The sequence below is a fragment of the Delphinapterus leucas genome, chromosome 11 (assembly GCF_059928025.1).
Source record: "Delphinapterus leucas isolate spDelLeu-1000000601 "Yukka" chromosome 11, BTC_Dleu_Yukka2, whole genome shotgun sequence".
NCBI lineage: Eukaryota > Metazoa > Chordata > Mammalia > Artiodactyla > Monodontidae > Delphinapterus > Delphinapterus leucas.
Window position 1 is genome coordinate 101843041 of NC_143139.1, and position 8517 is coordinate 101851557.

An 8517-nucleotide genomic window follows, 5' to 3' on the forward strand; every position below is an offset into this window, starting at 1 on the left:
TACTGCTGGAGGACACTGGCTTTTTATTCTTAGGATAATAAAACAGTCCTACTCTTGGGGGCCAACATACACAGAAACCACATTCATGCAGCCTTTGGACTTTCACCTTAGCCCCAGGTGGGACCCAGGGGAAGTGGAGGAGTAATTCTTACAACAGCATTTCTGATAGCGGCAGTGATGTATGAGAACTCTCCGGGTCTTGTGTTCAGAGCGAGTGCTGTGCAGCCTGTGGTGCTGGAGGGGAAGAGCAGCCGCTGTGGAAAAGAGTATGGAGGCTCCTCAAAACAGCACATGCTACCGTATGACCCAGCATCCCACTCCTGGATATTTTCTGAAGGCAAAAACACTAATTTGAAAAGATATATGTACCCCCATGTTCATAGCAACATTATTTATGATCGCAAGATATGGGAGCAACCCAAGTGTCCATCAACAGATGAATGGATAGAGAAGATATGGTGTGTACATATATATACAATGGAATATTACTTAGCCATAAAAAAATCTTGCCATTTGCAACAAAATGGATAGATCTGGAGAGTGTTATGCTAAGTGAAATAAGTTGGACAGAGAGAGACAAACACCACATGATTTCACGCAAATGTGGAATCTAAAAACAAAATGAAACAGGAACACACTCATAGATACAGAGAATAAACTGGTAGTTTCCAGAAGGGAGAGGATGAGGGATGAGTGAAACAGGTGAGGGAGAGGAAGAGGCACAAACTTCCATTGACAGAACGAGCCACCAGGTTGTAATGTGCAGCATAGGGCATATAGTCAGTAATACTGGAAAAGCTTGGTGTGGCGACAGATGGTAACTAGACTTACTGTGATCATTTTTGTAACGTATAAAAATATCGAATCACTATGTGGTATACCTGCATCGTATGTCAGTTATAGTTCAATTAAGACAAATCCATTAGTGTCAGAATGAGAAAGGGTCTGGGAAGATGGCGCAGTAGGAGCACCGCAAGTCCCCATCCCCTGCCGGAACCGGTCTGCCGTAACTGTCGGGAACGCTGGAGAATACAGAAGGCTTGTAACCCCCAGGGGAGACTTGCAGGGTGGCAGCGCCCCACCCCCAGCCCCAGCCACCTGGCAGGCAGCTGTGCATGGGTCCTGGAGCAGCTTGCACACAGCTTACAGGAGCCAGGGCAGGGAAAGAAAGGACCCTGTCCTCCAGATATTGGGGATCTGTGCTCTGATAGCTCATCACTGCTCCTGATCTCACAGGTGCAGAGAAAGAGGCAGGCGCCATTGTTGTTGTACCGACCCCGACCCTGCACCCCTGCATTGTTGCAAGACCCTCTGCCTCTTCTCGAGTGTCTTCCGGGGGATTTAAAGGGCCAGAGCCCTTTTTTTAAAAAAATATTTTTTATTTATTTACTTTTGGCTGCATTGGGTCTTCATTGTTGCACACGGGCTTTCTCTAGTTGCGGCGAGTGGGGGCTACCCTTCGTTGCGGTGCGTGGGCTTCTCATCACGGTGGCTTCTCTTTTTGTGGAGCACGGGCTCTAGGCACACGGGATTCAGTAGTTATGGCACATGGGCTCAGTAGTTGTGGCTCACGGGCTCTAGAGTACAGGCTCAGTAGTTGCAGTGCACGGGTTTAGTTGTTCTGCGGCATGTGGGATCTTCCTGGACCAGGGATCAAACCCGTGTCCCCTGCATTGGCAGGTGGATTCCCAACCACTGCGCCACCAGGGAAGTCCCCAGAGCCCTTTTTTAATCCCCTGTATTTTTTGCTTTTCCCCTTTCAGGAGCCAGACATTAAAGACTAAGGACATATAAAAATAACTGCATATATGGGGAGAATTAGAATGTGACTACTTGTGCCCAGGGAACGGCTCAGAAAACACTTAAGAAGACATTAACTTTACGCCTCAGGCTGACCCTTGGCACAAAGACAATCAAAAACAAAACCTAGGGAAAGCACAAAGCCTAGGGAAGAGGAAGAATCTGATTTCCAGAGTCACCAAATTGTTAAATGAAAATGTCCAGTGCACAACAAAAAAGTCGCAAGGCATACAAAGAAACAGGAAAGTATGGTCAAAATACTTTTTACCTGAAGGAAAAAAATAATTCAACAGTCTCTCCCTGCAAAAAGACCTGATGGTGGATATACTGGACAGAGACTTTAAAACAGCAGTCTTAAAGATGCTCAAAGAACTAAATAGGACATGGAGAAAGTCAAGAAAATAATGTATGGAAAAGGTGGAAATATCAATAAAGACGTAGAAAACCTAAAAAACCAAAATGAAATTTGGAGCTGAAAAGTACAACTGAGATGGAAATTTTCACTAGAAAGATTCAAAGGCAGATTTAAGCAGAATGAATAAAGAATCAGCAACTAGAAATCATCAAGTTTGAGAAACAGAAAAAAGATTGAAGAAAAGTGAACAGAGCTAAGGGATATGTGGGCACCACTAAGCAAGCCAACATACATACTGTGGGAGTCCCAGAGGAAGAAGTTATGGGTGGGGGCAGAAAGAATATGTGAAGATATAATGGCCGATAACTTCCCAAATTTGATGAAAGACACAAATATAAACATCCAAGAAGCTCATGAACTTCAAGTAAGATGAACTCAAAGAGACCCACACTGAGACACGTTATATAATCAAACTGTCGAAAGGCAGAGAATCTTGAAAGCATCAAGAGAAGTGACTCACCACACACAAGGATCATCAATAAGATATTAGCAGATTTCTCACCAGAAACCTTGGAGCCCAGAAGACAATGGGCTGATATATTCAAAGTGCTAAGTGAAAAAAAATTGTTGATCAGGAATTTTATATCTGGCTAAGCTATCCTTCAAAAATGAGGGAGAGGGATTTCTCTGGCAGTCCAGTGGTTAAGACGCCACACTTCCACTGCAGGGGGCATGGGTTTGATCCCTGGTCTGGGAACTAAGATCCTGTATTCCGCATGACACAGCCAAAAATAAAACGAGGGAGAAATTAAGACAATCCCAGATACGCAAAAGCTGAGGGAGTTAGTGACCACTAGACCTGCCCTGCAAGAAATGCTCAAGGGAGCCCTGCAGGTGAGATGAAGGGACATCAGACAGTGACTCAAAGCCATGTGAAGAAATAAAGTGTTCAGAGAGGTAAATATATACGCAGCTACAAAACCTAGTATTGTTGTGAAGTGCGTTGTAACTCCACTTTTGGTGGTTTTCTCCCCCATGTTTAAGAGACTAATACATTAAAAAAGAAAAAAAAATTATACATATATATATATATATATACACATTCACACACATATATATATACTTCCAGTTTTGATATCTGCATGTGAGGAGCTTGGAAATTGCAACTCCATCCTAACAAGTAAAAAGCAGAACAATCTGAAAAATCAAAAACTCTTCCTGGCGGCCACAAGTCAAACTGTTGCACCCAAGACTGGGGAGACAGGCAAGTACAGTGAATCATGGTTTACCAGAGTAGAGAGTCAGGAGTGCAACCTGGCCTGGGAAACCAGTTCTGGGGCAGAAAAACTTAAACTGCAGTTGATGGATTTCAGGAGACTCAAAGTTGTCAGCAACTGTGAGAGTTAAAACCTATGGGGGGGCCTTCCCTGGTGGCGCAGTGGTTGAGAGTCCGCCTGCCGATGCAGGGGACATGGGTTCGTGGCCTGGTCCGGGAGGATCCCATATGCCACGGAGTGGCTGGGCCTGCGCATCTGGAGCCTGTGCTCCGCAACGGGAGAGGTCACAACAGTGAGAAGCCCGCGTATCACACACACACACAAAAAAAAACAAAACTCCAGGGGACCCAGTCATGAGGGAGCCCACACAATACTGTGAGATTTACCCCTGGAGCCTGAGCAGGTTCCCAAGTAAATATCAGCAAAGCCCCCTCAAGCTTTCTGCAGGGGGAGGGAAGGAACCATTTCCTACCGCGACAGAGCACTCTGCTCTCCTTAACAAGGCTGCTCTCAAGGGAAACTTGTTAACCAGAGCCTGACCTGCCGGGGTGTTATCAGAGCCTAACTGACCAGGGAAAGGGAAATGCCCAGCTCCAGCCTCTCTGGGCAGCCTGTCCCAACCAAGGGGAGATAAAGGACTGAGAAACACTTGTGAAGTTCACAGTCCAGAGGCACAGGCTCAGTAAAAGAACTGAGGCCTGATCACAGGACCATAGAAGGCGTCCCCTCTCCCACACCTCACCTCCACATTATTAAGGCCTATTTATAGCAGTTCCTTTCACCCAGTACATCATGTCTTGCTATCAGGAAAAAATTACAAGGCAAATTACACAATTAAAAGGCAAAAAAACACAATTTGAAGAGATAGAGCAAGGTTCAGAACTAGATATGGCAGAGATGTCGGAATTATCAGACTGGGAATTTAAAACCATTAAGTTCAATACGCTGAGGGCTCTCATGGATAAAGTCGACGACATGTAAGAACAGATGGGCAATGTGAGCAGAGAGTTGGAACTCCCCGAAAAGAGCTGAGAAGGAAAGCTTGAGATAAAGAAACACTGTAACAGAAATGAAGCCTTTGGTGGGCTTATTAGCAGACTGGACATGGCTGAGGAAAGAACCTCTGAGCTAGAGGATGTCTCAATAGAATCCTCGAAAAGCAAAAAGCAGGGAGAACAAAGACTGGAAAAAACAATGTCCAAGATCTATGGGACAATTACATATGGTGTAACTTGTATAATAGGAATGTTGGAAGGAACGAAAGAGGAAGAAACAGAAGATTTAAAATAACAACTGACAATTTCCGCAACTGAAATGTCAGACACCAAAACAGGAAGCTCAGAGAACATCAAGCAGGATAAATGCCAATAAATAAATAAATAAAACACAAAATCTACACCTTTACGTATCATTTTTAAACTAAAGAAAATCAAAGACAAAAACCTCAAAGAAACCGGCAGGGTTGAGGGGGGGAATACCCTACCTACAAAATAACAAAGATAAGAACTACAACTGACTTCTCAGAAATCGTGCAAAAGCAAGAGGAAAGTGGACTGAAATATTTAAAGTGTTGAGAGGAAAACCCCACCAACTTAGAATTCTATACCCTTTGAAATTATTCTTAAAAATGAAAGAGAAATAAAGACCTTCTCAGAAAAACAAAAGTCGAGGGAATTTGTGGCCAGTAGACTGCCTGGCAGGAAATGTTAAAGGAAGTTCTTTAGAGAGAAGGAAAATGATACAGGTCAGAAACTTGGATCTACATAAAATAAGGAAGAGCTCAAAGAAGGAATAAATTAATTTTTAAATTCTTAATCTAGGAATTAACTGTTCACAATAATACCAACAATATATTCAATTCTGTATGCTTATACATGTATGAATATATATGAGTGTATATTATATATACGTATATGTGTGTGTGTGTGTTTGTGTGTAGCTGCTATGTAAGTGGAATGAGTGCCAGCAATGATACAAGTGATCAGAGGGAGGAACTGTAAGTCTGCACGTTACACAGGAAGTGGCATAGTATTGGCTTGGCCAAAAAGTTCATTCGGGTTTTTCTGTACATATTTTTGGCCAACCCAGTAATTTGAAAATTGACTTGGATTAGCTGTAAATATATAATACATTGGAAACTCTAGGGCAACCACTAAGAAAAAAAAGTACAGAAGAAGTATAACCCATATGCTAAAAAGAAGAGAAAATGGAATCATATAAAATGCTCAATTAAAAGATTGTCCGAGTAGATTAAAAAAACATGACCCAACTATATGTTATCTACAAGAAATCCACTTCAAATGTAAAGACCCATATAGATTAAAAGTAAACGGATGGAGGAACGTATACCATGATAACACTAGTCAAAGGAAAGCAGGAGTAGCCATATTTCAGACAGCGGACTTCCAAACAAGGAAAGTTATCAGAGATAAATAAGGGTATTCTATAATGATAAAGGGGTCAGTTCTCCCAGAAGACATAATAATCCTTAATGTGTATGTGCCTTAACAGTGTGTCAAACTATATGAGGCAAAAACTAATAGAGTTACAAAGAGAAATAGATGAATCACTATCATAATTGGAGACTTCAGCAACACTCAGAAATGGTCAGATCCTGCAGACAGAAAATCAGTAAGGACATAGTTGAACTCAACAACACCATCAGTCAATTGGCCATCGACAGACTACTTTGTCCAACAGCAATAGAATACACATAATCTCCAGCTTATATGGAACATTCACCAAGATACATCACATTCTCGCCATAAAGCATACCTTAACAGATTTAAAGGAATAAAATTCATACAATGTCAGCTCTCAGACCACGATGGAATTAAACTAGAAATCAGTAACAGAAAGGTAACTGGAAAATACATGGAGATTAAAAACATCACACTTCTAAATAACACATGGGTCAAAGAAGAGATTTCAAGAGAAATTTTAAAATAATTATAACTAAATGAAAAACACAACTTACCAAAACTCGTGGGATGCAGTGAAAGCCATGCTTAGAGGAAAATTCAATGCATATATTACATTACAGCATTCAATGCATATATTACAAAAGAAGAAAGATGTAAAATCAGTAATCTAAGTTTCCACCTTAAGGAACTAGAAGTCCAGCATAAGCAGAAGAAAAGAAATAATAAGAATCGGAGTGGAAATCAATTAATTTGAAGACGGGAAATGAATAGAGAATATCAATGAAACCAAAAGCTGGTTCTTTGAAAAGATTAATAAAATTGATAAGCTTCTAGTCAGACTAAGAAAAAAAGAGAAATTATGCTAATTACTAACAACAGAAATGAAAGGAGTCATCATGACATCCCATGGACATTAAAAAGATAATAGAAGAATACTGTGAACAACTCCGTGAACACAAATTTGATAACCTTGATAAAATAGGCCAGTTTCTTGAAAGACACAGTCAGCCAAAAGTCACACAAGAAGTAGACTATCTGAATAGGTCTCTATCAATTAAAGCAATTGAATCAAGAATTAATAACCTTCCAAAACAGCAAGCACCAGGGCAGACGAGTGCGCTGGTGGATTCTATCAAACATTTAAGGAGAAATTACACAAGTTCTCTACAACCTCTTCCAGGGGATAGAAGCAAAGGGAATACTTCCTCTTTCTGTGAGGCAAGTATTACCCTAATATCAAAACCAGACAAAAATATTACAAGAAAAGAAAACCGCAGGCCCATATCCCTTAAAGAAACTATAAAACTCCTTGAAGATAACAAAGGAGAAAACCTAGATGACCCTGGGTGTGGTGATGACTGTTTAGATACAACATCAAAGGCACGATCCATGAAAGAATCAATAGCTAGACTTAGTTAAAATTAGAAACTTCTGTTGACAGTGTCAAGAGAATGAGAAGACAAGCCACAGACTGGGAGAAAACATTTGCAAAAGACACATCTGATAAAGGACTATCATTCAAAATATACGAAGAACTCTTAAAACTCAACAATAAGAAAACAAGCAAACTGACTAAAAAAAAGGGGCTTAAAAAAGCAGGAAGGGGCTTCCCTGGTGGCACAGTGGTTGAGAGTCCGCCTGCCCCGGTCCAGGAAGATCCCACATGCCGCGGAGCGGCTGGGTCCGTGAGCCATGGCCGCTGAGCCTGCGCACCCGGAGCCTGTGCTCCGCAACGGAAGAGGCCACAGCGGTGAGAGGCCCGCGTACTGCAAAAAAAAAAAAAAAAAGCAGGGAGACTGCTTCACCAAAAAAGACATATAGATGCCAAGTAATAAAATGAAAAGATGCTCCTCATCATACCTCATCAGCAAAATGCAAATTAAAGCAAGATACCACTACACACCTATGAGAATGGCCAAAATCCAGAACACTGACAACACCAAATGCTGACGAGGACGTGGAGCAACAGGAACTCTCACCATTGCTGCTGAGAATGCAACACGGTGCAGCCACTTGGGATGACACTTTGGTGGATTCTTACAAAAAACTAGGCATACTCTTACCATACGATCCAGCAATCATGCTCCTCAGTATTTACCCAAAGGAGTTGGAAACTTACGTTCACACAAAAACCTGCACACGTGTTTACAGCAGCTTTATTCATAATTGCCAAAACTTAAAATGTGGAAGTTCAGTTTGTGGCTTCAAATCTCAGAGGCCAAGATGTACCTTTAATAAGGTATGTTTGGAAAAAGATATGATTAGGCCTACCCCGCACACTGCACACAAAAGTAAACTCCAGGGACTTCCCTGTGGTCCAGTGGCTAAGACTCTGTGCTCCCACTGCAGGGGGCCCGGGTTCGATCCCTGGTCAGGGAGCTAGAGTTCACATGCCGCAACTAAAGATCCCGCATGCCGCAACTAAAGATCCTGTGTGCCACAACTAAGACTGGGCACAGCCAAATAAACAAATAAATATTCTTTTTTTTTTTTTTAAAGTAAACTCCAACTGGATCAGCAGGTCTACACGCAAAAATGAAAATATACAAGTACTGAAAGAAGGCAGAGCTGAGCTCCTGAGTGGGGAAGCTTCCCAACTAGGAGCAGGTAAAGAAAAGACTGATCAACATGAAAACATACAATTGACAAAAATTCTGCATGG